The sequence below is a fragment of the Amia ocellicauda genome, chromosome 17 (assembly GCF_036373705.1).
Source record: "Amia ocellicauda isolate fAmiCal2 chromosome 17, fAmiCal2.hap1, whole genome shotgun sequence".
NCBI lineage: Eukaryota > Metazoa > Chordata > Actinopteri > Amiiformes > Amiidae > Amia > Amia ocellicauda.
The window spans coordinates 4,579,284-4,595,243 of NC_089866.1; positions in this window are offsets into that span (position 1 = coordinate 4,579,284).

A 15,960-nucleotide genomic window follows, 5' to 3' on the forward strand; every position below is an offset into this window, starting at 1 on the left:
ACTTTATTGAGACATAATCGTTATTTACGAGGAGTGTTTGTTTATGTACTTTTCCAGGATAGGTTGAGGAGAGCCCACATGTGCTCAAAGGTGCTGGTTTCTACTGGTGGTCTGGACCATGACTGACTGTTGTGACTTCACGATGGTTCAGTCTCCAGTCCCAGCTTCTCTCTCTCCTGTCAATTGTGCCGTTTTTACGCTGGCACCATTGTGTTTAATGTCCCCCTGAACAGCTCCCGGTACTGATCAGTGTAACAGGTCAGCTGGAGGAACCGGAGCCGGTCACCAGCATGACTGTGTGGCCCTGTAACTAATCCCCGCCAATCTTAAAGACAGCACATCGCATCATCCATCTTCATCGGGGTGACAGGAAGCCACTGCTGATCAAATAGAGCCTTAAACTTCTTACTGGTATCCCAGGGAGTTTATCTCTTGCGTAATAAGAGAGGATTTGGATTTGCCACAGCTCAAAGATGGGAAAACAAGCAGATCAACTAACAAGTTATGGGTTGGAAGATGTGGAAGCGCTTCTAAGAAAATTGCAGATTTATAAAGAAATAGATTTCCTCACTCAGGTCCCAAGTTCAATACTTTGCACCTTAGAGATACTATTGTAATTTATTATATACTCAACAAAAAAATAAACATCCCTTTTTCAGGACACTATTTTAAAGATAATTTTGTAAAAATCCAAATAAGTTTACAGATCTTTATTGTAAAGGGTTTAAACAATGTTTTCCATGCTTGTTCAATGAACCATAAACAATTAATGAACATGCACCTGTGGAACGGTCGTTAAGACTTAACAGCTTACAGACGGTAGACAATTAAGGTCACAGTTATAAAAACTTAGGACACTAAAGAGACCTTTCTACTGACTCTGAAAAACACCAAAAGAAAGATGCCCAGGGTCCCAGCTCATCTGCGTGAACGTGCCTAATGCTGCAAGGAGGCATGAGGACTGCAGATGTGGCCTGGTCAATAAAGTGCAATGTCCGTACTGTGAGACGCCCAAGACAGCGCTACAGGAGACAGGAAGGACAGCTGATCGTCCTCACAGTGGCAGACCACGTGTAACAACACCTGCCCAGGATCGGTACATCCCAATATCACACCTGCGGGACAGGTACAGGACGGCAACAACAACTGCCCGAGTCACACCAGGAACGCACAATCCCTCCATCAGTGCTCAGACTGTGCGCAATCGGCTGAGAGAGGCTGGACTGAGGGCTTGCAGGCCTGTTGTAAGGCAGGTCCTCACCAGACATCACCGGCAACAGCGTCGCCTATGGGCACAAACCCACCTGCGCTGGACGTGATTTCTGCAAGCCAGCGAAGAGCTCAATCCCATTGAACACGTCTGGGACCTGTTGGATCGGGGGGTGAGGGTAGGGCCATTCCCCCCAGAAATGTCCGGGAACTTGCAGGTGCCTTGGTGGGAGAGTTGGGTAGCATCTCACAGCAAGAGCTGGCACATCTGGTTCAGTCCATGAGGAGGAGATGCACTGCAGGACTTAATGCAGCTGGTTGCCACACAGATACTGACTGTTACTTTTGATTTTGACCCCCCCTTCGTTCAGGGACACATTATTCCATTTCTGTTAGTCACATGTCTGTGAAACTTGTTCAGTTTATGTCTTAGTTGTTGAATCTTTTTATGTTCATACAAATATTTATACATTAAGTTTGCTGAAAATAAAAGCAGTTGAAAGCAGTCTTTTTTGCTGAATATATATATATATATATATATATATATATATATATATATATTCAGCAAAAAAGACTGCTATATATATATTAAATGACTGTGATGTGAAGGAAAAGTTAAAGTGCCTGATAGGGTTTCCAAAGAATGATAGAAAAACAAAGAATGAAAGGGAAACTGAATGTAATGAAAGAAAGACTGGAACAAAACCACATACAGGTGAAAGGGAGGCGAAAACTAGAGAGCTTCTATTCCAGCCCTTGCTTGTTATTTTAGTTACGTAGCTGAACGCCTTTCTTATCATTTATTCTGGTATCTGTTTCCCTCCCTAAAGGCAGCTGCTCGCACGTGTCCGCCTTTCCTCTTGTCATCCTGTTCTTTGAGTTTGAGTCCCCCGTCTCTCCGGGCGCCACGAGGCAGTCCAGCTCTGATTCCCCTGAAGGTTACCTTGGGAGGCAGCTTTGTCATTAATCACGCCGAAAGTCAAGTGCTTTCAGGGGCTTGACAGCAGAGGTGTAGGTCGATGGCGAAAGGAGACAAGGCTGTCATTGTCTGCAGCGGTGAAGGTCGCTTTCCTTGTTATCCCATCAGTATTTCGGCTTGCCTTTGTCCCCCCCGTTCTCGGCTCGGTGTGAAAGTCACCGCGCCGTTGACATGGAGGCCTGGTGCGGCAGGCCTCGGTTCTGCTGACTGCGCTCCTCCTGTTTCCAAACGTGAATGGCAGATGTTGCAAAAAATGAACTGAATTCCTGGGGGGAGGTTTATAGCGGGACCGTGCTGGCCTTTCTCTGTGTGGGCCCGTACTCCTGAGGGCAGCAAAGAGAGCATGAAGGACAAATATCCAATAGACGCCATCATCCTCGCTGGGGATTTTCAGCCTCCTATAACCCAATACCACCGGGGCAACGCTGGCAATCAAGGTGACTCTGCTGATGAGACTCACGCTGGCCCAATCAGACCTCAGCACCTCCCACACAGTTAGCCACCTTGACTGTACACTTCACCCTTTGGCCAGTATTGCTGGGTCACAAGCGGTCAAGGGCCTGTGACAGTTTTTACAGACACACATGAAACTTTTCAGTCAAGTGAGCCGTGAACCAGCCTTCCACCACGATAATCAGTCACAGCAAATCAAAAAGCTCATGAAGTGGAAACTGGGGACGAGATAATCCCTTCACTTCCTTCCTAGTCCCGTTATAAACACTCGGATGTTATCCAGGCTTGGTTTCTCAATGTACAGTTCACATATAGAGAAAGAGCTGTATGTGGATGGACTAGTGTGGCCGCAGGTGATATATGTGCAAAACTAGCACTGTGCTAAAAGATATATATGCGCTTCATAAAACTAATCATAATAGAATGGAGTTAGCTTGAGTTCAACACTAAAGTGTTCCTGAAACTTCCGTCTCTTGTCCCTGGCAGCCCGAGGCCATCACTTAAAGACTTTACAGAACCAAATCACCCCCTTCCCCAGCTCTTAAGATGTGAATTATTCAGTTCTCAGCAGCTGTAGATACCTGAAAGATCAAGCATTAAGTATTTTAATATTCAGCCCATAACCTCGCATTTGCATTTTCCCTTTCTGTCATTAAGGTTTTTGTTCTCCGTTCATCCCCTTTCTCTCCTCTTCGGCGATATTCAAATCTCTTCTCTGCAGTTAACTGCGTGACCCAGTCAGGTACTGTACTGTTAGTTACATAAACTCTTCTTAATTTTTTTTTTCCTAAGCTTTTTTCAGTTTCTCTTTAAATACACTGAACTCCTTAGAAAGAACCAGATCAAGACTATTGGAAGTGGCTGGGAGAGGATATATATCTATATATATATATGACAAGCACCAGTTGATAACACAAGTCGTCACCCAAATCCATGTGCTTCTGTTGTCGTTCAGCGCAACTCCAAGACCGGTCTGTCCGGGAATAAGACACTCATCGAGCAACAAGAGGAGGAAGAATGTTGTAATCCAGGAGGCCCTTACATAAGCTACATCTGTCGCAGCTAGCCAAGGCTTCTTTAAAAATTCATCTGGAACAGATAAAGAGCTTGCTCCCTTCAGAGCATTAATTGAGTTTGAGTAAAATATGTTCCCGAAAGCCTCGCGCAATGTGTCGCCTTCGTCTGGGGAAAAAAAACGGCTTGGTTCTTTTCTTTCCTTCACGATCATTTGAGCACTAGACACCATGAGAATTGGTCAGACATGGCAGCTGGGTAGCCTAAAGTTCTGGAAGCCAGGAACAAATCAACATCACCAGCTCGTGACCCTGATCCACCAAAGCTTTTCCAGAAAGCAGGTCTCTGTTGAAGGTAGCCACACAGACAGATCTAGGGCTTGGCTTGCAGATGTGATCCCCGACCAAACAAAGCAACAGGAATCACTGGCCCAATGTTTTCAGAGAATACCTCCTCTTCATATCACCTGATACCTCAGCCATGGTCTTCTCAAATGACTTTGAAAGGTCCCTTCAGTGCCTATGTGTCCTCTGAGTTGCCAGTTTTCTGGGGTCAGTTCGCTGCCACATGTGAGGACAATCCAAGCAGCGGTTCAACCAAGTCTGTGTACCAGAGCTGAGTGTACAAGCAGATAGTGAAGCAGCAGGAAGTCCTAGACAACATGTCCAGTCCAGACCAGCCCGAGACCTCGGCTTTGAACAGCTGCATCTGGGCACTGGAGGAGACTGGGCCACGGGGAACACAGAGGGCCCGATTTCACAAAGTTGGTGAAAGAATTACTGATAAGTGAGAGCAGCACTTTGAATTCAACTGAGAACATTGTGTAGCTTTTCAAATGAAAGTCATTCACAGGGGCTTTGTTCAGCTGCTCTGAGGGAGACCATGGGCTGCAGGTGGGTTACAGTGACTTGTATGGATCTTAATTACTGTTAAAACTTTCCCAACGTTGAAAAGCACACAGCTGGGATTAGAGGGTCATAAAGGGAGTGGGGACAAACACAGAGAGGAGTCAGAACCTGGACATCAGGAGTGTAATAATGTTGTGTGAAGCTGCTTTAGACTTTGGTCCTAAAATGCTGGACTGACAGTGCCAGTCACCACCTCGTTTCCCCGGGTGGATAGTCTAAAGCGGAACACTTCCCAAAGGGGTTCCAGACTTTATTTATTTGCCGCGTTGTACTTCCTCTGGCTTCAGGAGGGAGACAGAGAATCCGCAGAGAGTCTGGGGGAGCTTTTTATTATGCTGGATAACACGATTAAGGAGCCGGCTCTCGGGCTCGTTTCTTGCCTGTTGAGAAATATTTCATTCCCCTTCTCGACACCTGTCTGGTGTTGATACCGTGCAGCACAGCTTAACGGCTCCACCGTGCTATATCATACTGGGCTTGCTCGCACACGCACAAATGCACATACAAACACACACACGCACATGTGAGTTCAGAGGGCAGCTTCTAATAAGCATGAGGCTTAAAAGGTTCAGATCTTGACTGTGTCAGGGAGTCAGGTAGTCTATATTCAAGCCTGTGCCTCTTTTGCAGAAGGAGGCAGCATTGCTTACACAGTGACACAGAATTGGCTGAAAGGCGTGGGGTTTGGCAGCCGGCTCAAGCATCCTGTGGCTGGCGAGCTGCCGACACAGGACCGTAGGAGCCGTTATCACAACTAACATCTTGCTGTTTGTGTGCGGTCACTGTTCACAACGTGCAAGATCTGCCTCCTGAAAGTGTATATGCCGTGGTAAAAGCACTGTAAACCAGGTACGCTTGGATGCCAGTTCTCTTCCCCTTAACCAGCAGTGACATAAATCACTGTTGATCCCTGTTAAAAATACTTCACTCACTCACTGAGGGATATTTCGAGTCACTCTGGCATCTCAGGCTTCGTTATGTCTTTCAATTCTGCTCTGACTTTCTGTGAGCCAGAGCAGTAAAACCCATCATTTTTCTCTGGTCTTTATGCTCTGAAAGGTATGGAGATAAACCACAGCCATCGGGGCATCTCTGTGGCATCTCTGCGGTTCTAAATTGGCATCCTTGGATGAAGCCTTTGGGGAACTAGATTGAGGAATGATCTCTGTGCTATTGTGATGGAGTGTTTTCACATGTTTCTTGCTGTGGAGGTGGGGTGTGGGAGTGTGCCATCTCATGTGCCATCTCATGTGCCATCTCATGTGCCACATTCATTCCAGAACGGAGGTTTTGTCTCTGCGATCTGCGTCACGTGTTTCGCAGGGGGACAGGTACTGATGAGACTCGAGTTTGTTTTCCAAACGCCCGCGTGATCCAGAACAGCGCGACACAGAGACACGGAGATAGCACGGTCTGGCGAGAAGAGAGGCGGTGGTCACAGACTGGCTGTCCAAAAGGCACGGAGATCGATCCTGCAGCTTCAGCAAGGTATAGAGTTGCAGCGTCGCACACACACACAGACACACCTCACCTCTGCCACCTTGACATGTCCCTGGCGAAGCACACGCATGTGCAGAATATGAACCTGGCTAAATCTAATATGAATCTCTTCAGAGAAACCTGCCGCAGTCAGCAGACACAGGGTAATACACGTGGCTTCCGTTGACCCGTCCCTCGGCTTCTCTAGCAATCATGGAGCAAATCGGATGCGTCGGCAGATTGTAGGCACTTGTGCGACGCTCACCTCTGTGCCCACCTGTGAGGTTTCAGCCCTACCTGCTCACCAAATGAATCAGTAAAGACTAATCTCATGCAATAAGAGTTCATGCCTGTCCACCACCTTCTTCAACGCTTAGTTACAGATACAGAAACTGACTTCCAATTCAAAGTTACAGGAAGACACTAAAATAGTCTCTAAATAAAACTCTCAGGGTGTCTGTGGCCGTCCAGAGCGTCCTATCTGCAGGCCCCCACCCCAACCCGAACCCCAGTCCTGAATCACAGCCGGTGCGGAGCTGTGGATAGTCACACACCTGGAGAGTTTTCAAGAGGACGAATCAGCGGCGGCGGCTCCCGCGAGGAAAGACGTCATTAACAAGTGTGTGTCACCGCCACAGTGCCACGCTGCTCTCGCCCGGCAGGATGATGTACGAGGGCCCAGCCTCCCTGCCAAAGCCGGTTCACACTCTAATCTGTTCTGACATGATGATGCCCTTTATCTGTTTGAGGGCGACATGCAGGGAGCTATTTCCGACCTGGAGCCGGGTTTGGTGGAAAACTGTCACCTCTGATTGCCGAATTTCTGATCTGGTTATGTGTAGAGCTGTACAGCACCGTGCCTGACCTCCCGGGACCCTCAACAGTGTCAGTGGCAGAGCACTTAAAGCACTTCATTGGCTTGGGTATTTTTTACACCAGGCTAAAGACACACACAGCTTTACCGCCTTGGCACTATAATGCTGGGAGTCCAGGAAAGGGGATTATATCAATAGAAAGTCTCATGAAGAGGAAATGAAAGCCTCCACTTAACACTAATGTTGTTCACACATTATTGTCGTTTTAGCATTTAGGATATATTGGCCCTGCGTATTTGATTTTTTCTTAGTTTTGGACCAAAAAGTGCATTACCTGAAAAAACGTTTCCATGGATTGTTTCCTTTTGATCCTTAAATAACACTCCTCTATATATTTATTTACTAGCAGATCTCATATAATTCACGCCGTTTTCTAAAGATGCTGCCATAATAGCGGTTAACGTTAAAATAAGTGAAACAACTGTGTTTTGGTAATTAACTTTTTTTTCTTAACAATGTTAATTCAAATGCAAGTGTTTTAACAGAAGGTCGGATTAAGCCTGCCTCCACAATGATAATTACACACTCTGCTAATGCGCTCGTTATTGCTGGGAAATTAACTCCAGGTGAGCTACACAGAATCGGCAACGGTCGACACAGGCTGACATATGAACGTATATTCACTCCACTCAGGGCATTTGCTTTGAACAGCGTCTAATTTAATGGAAGCAATTATCTAATGATAACCAATCAAGGAATTTATCAAGAAAGAACATGACTGGGAAAATACTTTTTCGTATAGCTCCGCATCACAGCCCTGTATCACAACTCTACATAAGAACATAGAAAATGTCCAATCGAGAGGAGCCCATTCGCCCCATCGTGCTCGTTTGGTGTCCATTAATAACTCGGTGATCCAAGGATCCTATCCAGTCTGTTTTTGAATTTTCCCAAATGGTCTCTTCAGCCACATCGCTGGGGAGTTTGTTCAGATTGTGACGCCTCTCTGTGTGAAGAAGTGTCTCCTGTTTTCTGTCTCGAATGCCTTGAAGCCCAATTTCCATTTGTGTCCCCGGGTGCGTGTGTCCCTGCTGATCTGGAAAAGCTCCTCTGGTCTGATGTGGTCGATGCCTTTCATGATTTTGAAGACTTGGATCAAGTCCCCACGTAGTCTCCTCTGTTCCAGGGTGAAAAGGTTCAGGTCCTCAGTCTCTCAGTAGGACATTCCCTTCAGACCTGGAATAAGTCTGGTTGCTCTCCTCTGAACTGCCTCTAGAGCAGCGATATCTTTCTTGAAGTGTGGAGCCCAGAACTGTCCACAGTATCCAGATGAGCTCTAACTAGTGCATTGTACAATCTGAACATCACTGCCCTTGTTCTCAATTCTACACTTTTGACAATATACCCTAACATCCTGTTTGCCTTTTTTATTGCTTCCCCACATTGTTTGGATGGAGAAAGTGAGGAGTCCACGTAGACTCCTAGGTCTTTCTCATGCGTTACTTCATCTAGATCTGTTCCTCCCATAGTGTAATTATAGTGGACATTGTTGTTACCTGCATGTAATACCTTGCACTTGTCCACATTGAATTTCATCTGCCAGGTGTCGGCCCACACCTGAATATTATCTAAGTCCCTCTGAATAGCCTGTGCTGCCGAGATTGTATCTGCTGAGCCACCTATTTTAGTATCATCTGTAAATGTGACAAGTTTGCTAACTATCCCAGAGTCCAGATCATGAATATAGATTAGAAAAAGCAAAGGCCCTAGTACTGATCCCTGTGGAACTCCACTAACAACCTCACTCCAGTTAGAAGCGACTCCTCTAATCGACACCCTCTGTTTCCTAGACATCAACCAGTTCATAATCCATCTACTTACATTACCCTGAATGCCTACAGCTTCCAATTTGAGGATCAGTCTTTGGTGTGGAACCTTATCAAAAGAAATCTAAGTATGTCATATCATATGCTTTCACATGATCCACAGCACAGTTGCATGTTCAAAACATTCTAATAAATTAGTAAGACATGATCTGCCTCGTCTAAACCCATGTTGACTATCTCTAAGAAAAAGGTTTTCATTAAGATGCTCCTCTATTATCTGTCTGATCATTTTTTCCAACATTTTACAGGTGATGCAGGTGAGACTGATTGGTCTGTAATTTCCTGGCTCAGTTTTGTCCCCTTTCTTGTGGATTGGTTTGACATTTGCTGTCTTGCAGTCAGTTGGCACATCCCCTGTTCTAAGTGTCATTTGGAATAATTGAGTTAGCGGCCTATAAATCATTTCCCTCATTTCTTTAAGTACTGTTGGAAATATCCCATCTGGCCCAGGTGATTTGTTTTTAATTCTGCTAGTCCCTTTAGTACCTCCTCCTCATTTATCCTGATCTCTCTTAGGGTTTGACTGGACTGCTTGTTAACCTGTGGCATGTCATCTGTCTTTTCTTTTGTAAAAACCTCTGTGAAATACTCATTTAGAACATTTGCCACATCTTGTTCGTTTTCCAAGATACCTCCATTTTTGCCCTTTATCTGTTTCACTTCCTCCTTTATTGACCGCTTTCTGTTGTAGTATTGAAAAAAGCTCTTAGCATTAGTTTTAGCTCCAAGAGCTATGTTTCTTTCCAGTTCCCTCTTTGCTTTCCTGATCCCTTTCTCATTGCAGTTCAACATATTCCTTGTATTTTGTTTCGTCTCTATCCCTTTTGTATGCGCTATACAACATTTTCTTTCTCTTTATATTTTTTTATTTTTCTACATCACAGCTGTACATCACAACTACACATCACATCACAGCCTCACCCAAGTGGTTGCTGTACTGCAGCCTTATACCACAGGAATAAACGCTGGAGGACACATTTTGAAATTACACAGCAATCCTTCACCTCTCCTGTGAAAAGAGGACAGGATTTTTACATGCACTCTGTATACATGTATCTGTCGTCTACTGATTCCTGCAGGATGTGTTTGTGAGAGCTGTACTGCAAAGACAGCACGGATATGGCCGGAAGCAAAAACGATAACACTAATTAAGCGCTCATCAAAAATTATGAGACGCTTCCCGCAAACACGCCCGTGAAAGAGACCGTAACTGCGAGTTAATGACACTCAGTGGAGAAGTCACCGCTCGCATGGTGTTGCAATGGCGCCCTCTGTCGGCCGTACCTGAGAAGTGCAGCCCTCCCAGAGATGAGTGACTCTCCTGGCTCTCGATGTTAGACGAGGATGAGTCACAGAGTCCTTCTTGTAGTTTGTTCTCAGGTGCTAAGAAATTAATTGCTATACTATACTATAATTATATATTCATTACAATAATTATACCACTTTTAAGCAGCTCTCTCCTGAAAGATCCCAGGGAGGGACACTTGCAGGAGTCCAGGCTCGAGGACTGGACCTCAGGGTCAGGCAGGGCATTCGACAATCGTTACTGCATAGTTATGTCTACAGAACAAGTCATTTAAAGGACAGAGCCAGCAGATGAAGGGGGAACAGACTGTGGAGAAGGTCGGCATGGCGCTGGGGCAGCCTGACTGACCTGTGGGGGTCTCGAGAGCGGGGGTCTTCGCTGCTGGAGCAGAACAGGCACAGGGACTCCATTCCCCTATCCCACAGTGCCACAGGACTGCTCCCCAGCTAGCCCATCTGCCATTTTGTCTGCCTCTGTGGGCGTGTAACAGCACCTGTGGTCATAGGAGAGAGAGAGAGAGAATCTTATAGACCATCATGACCATCACAGTGGCTGGGAAATAATCTACCAAATAAACTAAACTACCAAAGTGTCTTTCCTGAAATTCTGCCATTGGGTTATTTAGTAGAAAACTGCACTCTTTGTAACAAACACCACAGTAAATATCAACACACAGCTTGCAGTTTTGAGCCACTTTTTCCAGGAGAACCGTTTCCTGGATTTTTCAAACCCTTACAATGAGGAAACACTACCGAAAGCTCCTACATAATTTGAGGTGAGGAGATGGTGGGGGGGATATAAATGTTACGCAAGTTTCATTACGTGCAACAGCAATTAACTTCCTCGGCTTTGAGAAGTCATTCCTGCAGCTACTGTTGGCGGAGAGTGTTCATTAGACTGGGCAGAACCCGTGACACTGACAGATGCAGAACAAACAGGAAAACAAGGTTAATTAAATAGCAAGAACGCAATTAAAACATAACAAATCGCTGCCTGCCGAACACTGCAATTTCACCCGTCTCAACTCAGCAGAAAAATGCTATCAGAGGTAAAGATATAGTCAGAATACTGCAATAGTCCTGCAGTACAGCGAGGCTGAGGCACAGCCAAGGAACTGACCCAGACGGGAAACCCGAGACCCGGCCAGGTCCTCATCCTGAACACGACACCTGACCTTTTCCCTTCGCCTCCGAGGACGGGCCGGCGGAGGTGAGCGGCGGTGCCAGGGCCTGTCTTTTTCCACTGGAGAGAGAGAGCCTCCAAGCCGGGCAGGACTGGCACCTTGCCCCACAGTCCAAGAGCCCCGACACAGCGCCGAGCATGCTGGGAAAAGTATTCAACTTTTATAACATCAAGAACATTTATTTCAGTTTAATCTATATTTAGCTTTTGGAGGTTTTCCTATTGCCATTTGATACACATTGCACACGCCCTAACCGATGAAGTAAGTCACTCTGATATCGTTACTGACTACAGGGAGAAGTGATGAGAATGATGTCAAGTATGGGGGTGTGTGGGAGTTATACATCAATCAGAACATCCATCAATAGGCTGTCATAAAAGATTAACACAATATTCATCGATATTAACGTCTTGAACATCCAACCAGGTTGACTACCAGACACGGGCTGAAGTGGAGGATAAAAGTCTGTTCTCTCCTTTTCTGTCTATCTTGCTCTCCTGCAAATGTCAAGAAAAAACATCCTATCCAATGCGTCCACAAGGGGGCACAACTCTGATCACCATAACCCAGCCTGTGCCATATAGGAGGCGAGCATTTCATTATCTGCGGAAAGACTCAGCCACCGGACAAGACAGAGCATCATTATCCCTGCAATCCGTTCATAGGGAGCTGTCTCCCATGTGGGTGGAATAAAATGACTCTTCCACTGGGAAGTCGTGGGAACTGCCAGTCAGAGTGTGGACAGGAAGTAAGCAATTGATTATCTGTGGGAGTGGGTCAGCGTAAATCAATCAAGGGCAAGAAAGTGACGTGTCCTGACAGGCGGGGTCTGACAGGGACACGGTATACCTGTCTCATTAAAAAATAAATGACGTTAAAATAAACACACACAAAAAGGGAAGCACACACAGGTCTGCCTCCATTACCTTAGCACAGAATGAGCCGGATAAGGAAACCAAAACCCCTCGTCTCGACTCTCTCTAAGTTGCAGATATGTATTGGGAAGTATTGATTTTGCAGTCAAATGCATTTTCAATTAAATTAGCCTTGAACACACTTTCTTGGGTGACCTTGATGAGTTAATTTGAGTAATTGAGTTACAGATAACGGCCATGGCCCGGCCTCTCCAGATGCTTTTAGTTCAATTATCACTCAGCTCTGTCCACCCTTTGCTCACTGGAAAGTGTCTGTACATCTTCATGGTAAAAACCAAAAAAAAAACAGTGCAGCACTCCACTTTGTGCTGAATAGAGTGAAATGCCAACCAGAAAACAAAAAAACTGAGACAAAACTCCAAGTTATTCTCACCTTTGCCCACCTTTCCTACTTTATATCTGGACACGCTATTACAGAAAACATGAGATGCACTTGGCAACAATGCAAATATCCTTCGGGGAAACAAAGACCCGCAGCATGGAGCATATTCTCAGCAGAAACAATTCATCAAGTTGACATTGCACCCCGAAGCCTCAGTAATAATCTGCCATTCCGTTCATTAAGCACTCCTTAAGAAAACAAACCAAAAAAAACACGTATGGTACCGCAGTAACCTCGTAAGTTATCAATCCGGATTTCAGACAGATAAGCTGGTTTCATTGCGTGTAATATTCTGGTAAAAAAAAAATCTTACAATGGGATCCATGCCAATTGATCCCCACCTCCCAGAGCAATGAACCCGATTTCCATCCATAGCCAGCTAAGAGCTTTTGCAGACTGAGCAGCTAACAGGGCAGGACTTACCCATAGAGGACACCAGGAGGCTGAGTTACCCCTATCAGTGGACAAGAACAAGCGATGGGTGCCTCAGCTGCAGGTGGATTTGACCAGCAAGCACACCTCTGGTCAGATCCTACATCCCAGCATGCCTAGGGACCAGTTTCCCTGCCGTCTGCTCCCTCTGTCTGTCCCCTTCCTCCTCTATCCCACTCTGAGCCACAGACGGTGACTCCTTCTGCATCTGAGGCCAGAGCTCCTCCTGTATTTATCGCCAGACCCATTATCGCCTCCCTCCGCCCACCCCACTCGATAAGCCCCAGAAGGAGGCAGTCACCGCCTGGCATCATCGCGCTAAAGTGCATCGACTCGGCCCATTTGTGTCAATGAACCCAAAGCCACACCGTCCCCGGCTCTTCCCTTCAGCAACGCGCTGTAGCAGGCGAGCGGAGGCTGTGCGGTCCATTAATGCGCATTCCTCGCCCATGGAGTTATTGATCCTGGACTTTTTATGTTCCTGAAGGATTTTCCCGGGAATCAGCGCAGACATCTGGGCGGCTGTCGTCTCAGGGGCGGCCCCACACAACCTCCACACTCTCTGACACACACACACAAACTTTTCTGCAGGGCTGGGGACTGGAGTAATGTTATCAACATTTGTATTTATTTGTTTGTCATTGACAGTGAAACCTGCTGCTGGGACTTCACTGTGTGTATCAGCTGCTCAATAACCATTTGCTCGGCCCCTCTCTTGGACTATATTGGTTATCTTCTGCTGCCCACGTCTTGGTATTACCAGCACAGCCTGAGGTGCTGGCCACTCAGAAATCTCAAGCCCTGTGATTCCTCGCCTCCGTTCTCATCCATTACCAAGACGTAGTGAACGATGCGGCGCGATTCATTATTTCTTCTGTCTTTCAAAATATCATATAACCCCAGAGTGCAACTTGCCCCACGAGCCTACACCCCAACAGAGCCAATTTGTATCCCCTCAATGCTGGAGGCTATGATGTCATTTTTACCATTTAATTTCTGCCCCAGCGGCAAAACTCCCATCGCACTGCTGTCAAACCGTATGTGATCGAGAGACAGTAAAGTGGAGGAGTAACCTATGCCATGCCGCCCCCCCCCCACCGACCAGCCATGTCCTCCTCTGGCCTCTTGGGCTCCAGTTATCGGTGTCCCGGTCCTCCCAGGGCTCTCATGGCCTCTGCCTGGCCTTCCCTGAGCGCTGACATTGATCCGCAGACACGGTTCTCTCCCGGCATCTCAGCGCGGCATCAACTGTTTCTGGAAATGCTGAGGTCATCAGGCGTGTTGCAACAAAACTGGAACCAACTGCTATAAATCAGTACAGGGGCGAAGTGTACGTACTGTTTTGCAATAGGCAGAAAGCGCTGTTCAGTTAAGAACATAAGAAAGTGTCCAGTTGAGAGGAGCCCATTCGCCCCATCATGCTCGTTTGGTGTCCATTAATAACTAAGTGATCAAGGATCCTATCCAGTCTGTTTTTGAATGTTCCCAAATTGTCTCTTCAGCCACATCGCCGGGGAGTTTGTTCAGATTGTGACGCCTCTCTGTGTGAAGAAGTGTCTCCTGTTTTCTGTCTTGAATGCCTTGAAGCCCAATTTCCATTTGTGTCCCTGGGTGCGTGTGTCCCTGCTGATCTGGAAAAGCTCCTCTGGTTTGATGTGGTCGATGCCCTTCATGATTTTGAAGACTTGGATCGAGTCCCCACGTAGTCTCCTCTGTTCCAGGGTGAGAAGGTTCAGGTCCTCAGTCTCTCAGTAGGACGTTCCCTTCAGACCTGGAATAAGTCTGGTTGCTCTCCTCTGAACTGCCTCTAGAGCAGCGATATCTTTCTTGAAGTGTGGAGCCCAGAACTGTCCACAGTATCCACATGAGCTCTAACTAGTGCATTGTACAGTCTTAAATTTCCTTTAATGTTTTTTAATATATTTGTTTAATGCAAATTCAATTGTCCCGAAAGATGAAGTGCCCGCAAGCTGCTTCCTAAGGAGACAGAGATCAACACACATCAGGGACAGAACTATATTTCATGAGTGCAAACTCACCTGTGAAGTAAAACCTGCTCAGCCGGCAAGTCGGTCTCTGTCATGCAGATGTTTGCACAAATCATTGCATTAATATTCTATGTTGTTTAAGACTAGAAGTTAAAGCTGTGTTTCATTCAACTCAAGTTCCTGTCCAGGTAGCCCACATCGGACTGCAGAACTACATTATTAGTCATCGTGATGCACTATTGTGTTGCTTTTGGATGTTCGTGCAATAAAAAGTGATGCCTTGACACTCAGTCACAGAAACAGCGAGCTGCGGCCCTCTCCACATCACTGTGTGTGTTTTTGTGTGTCCTGGGGGAGCACGTGTCCGTCGACAAACAAATCTGGAAACGTAACACAAAACTGATGTCAGACTTCAGACTGGATATTGATCGGCAGAGGGCGGAGGGGAGAGAGGAAAGTGAAGGACAACATGCAACAATAAAACCTGGCGAACAAGCACTCTGCTGACGGAGATGGGCCCGAGTCTCGGAGGGAATAGCTCGGCGAAGATCGAAGAGGCATAACTCAATAACCTGTCAGAACAGCAGACGGGATGGTTTGGAAAGCATAAACAGAGTAGTAATAGGTTCGTTGGGCACACACACACGCTATATATATGATTTTGACATGGATAAGAGCAGCTGCAGATCGAAGCAGTGGATCGATATGGGCTGATGATCATGATGAAATATAGATAGATATAAAACCATTACATTTCTTAGGGTCTTGATAGTTTTTCTTGGGAGCATGCAAGTATGGAACATAATGGTGCATGATATATTTACCAAGTACATGGCCACTTATAATTGCTATTTGTATACAGGCACTTATCTGGATACTTACACCGATCAGCCATTATATTTTGAGCACTGTCAGGTGAAGTGAATAACACTGATAATCTCCTTATCTTGGTACCTGTCAGTGGGTGGGATATATTGGGCAGCAAGTGAAC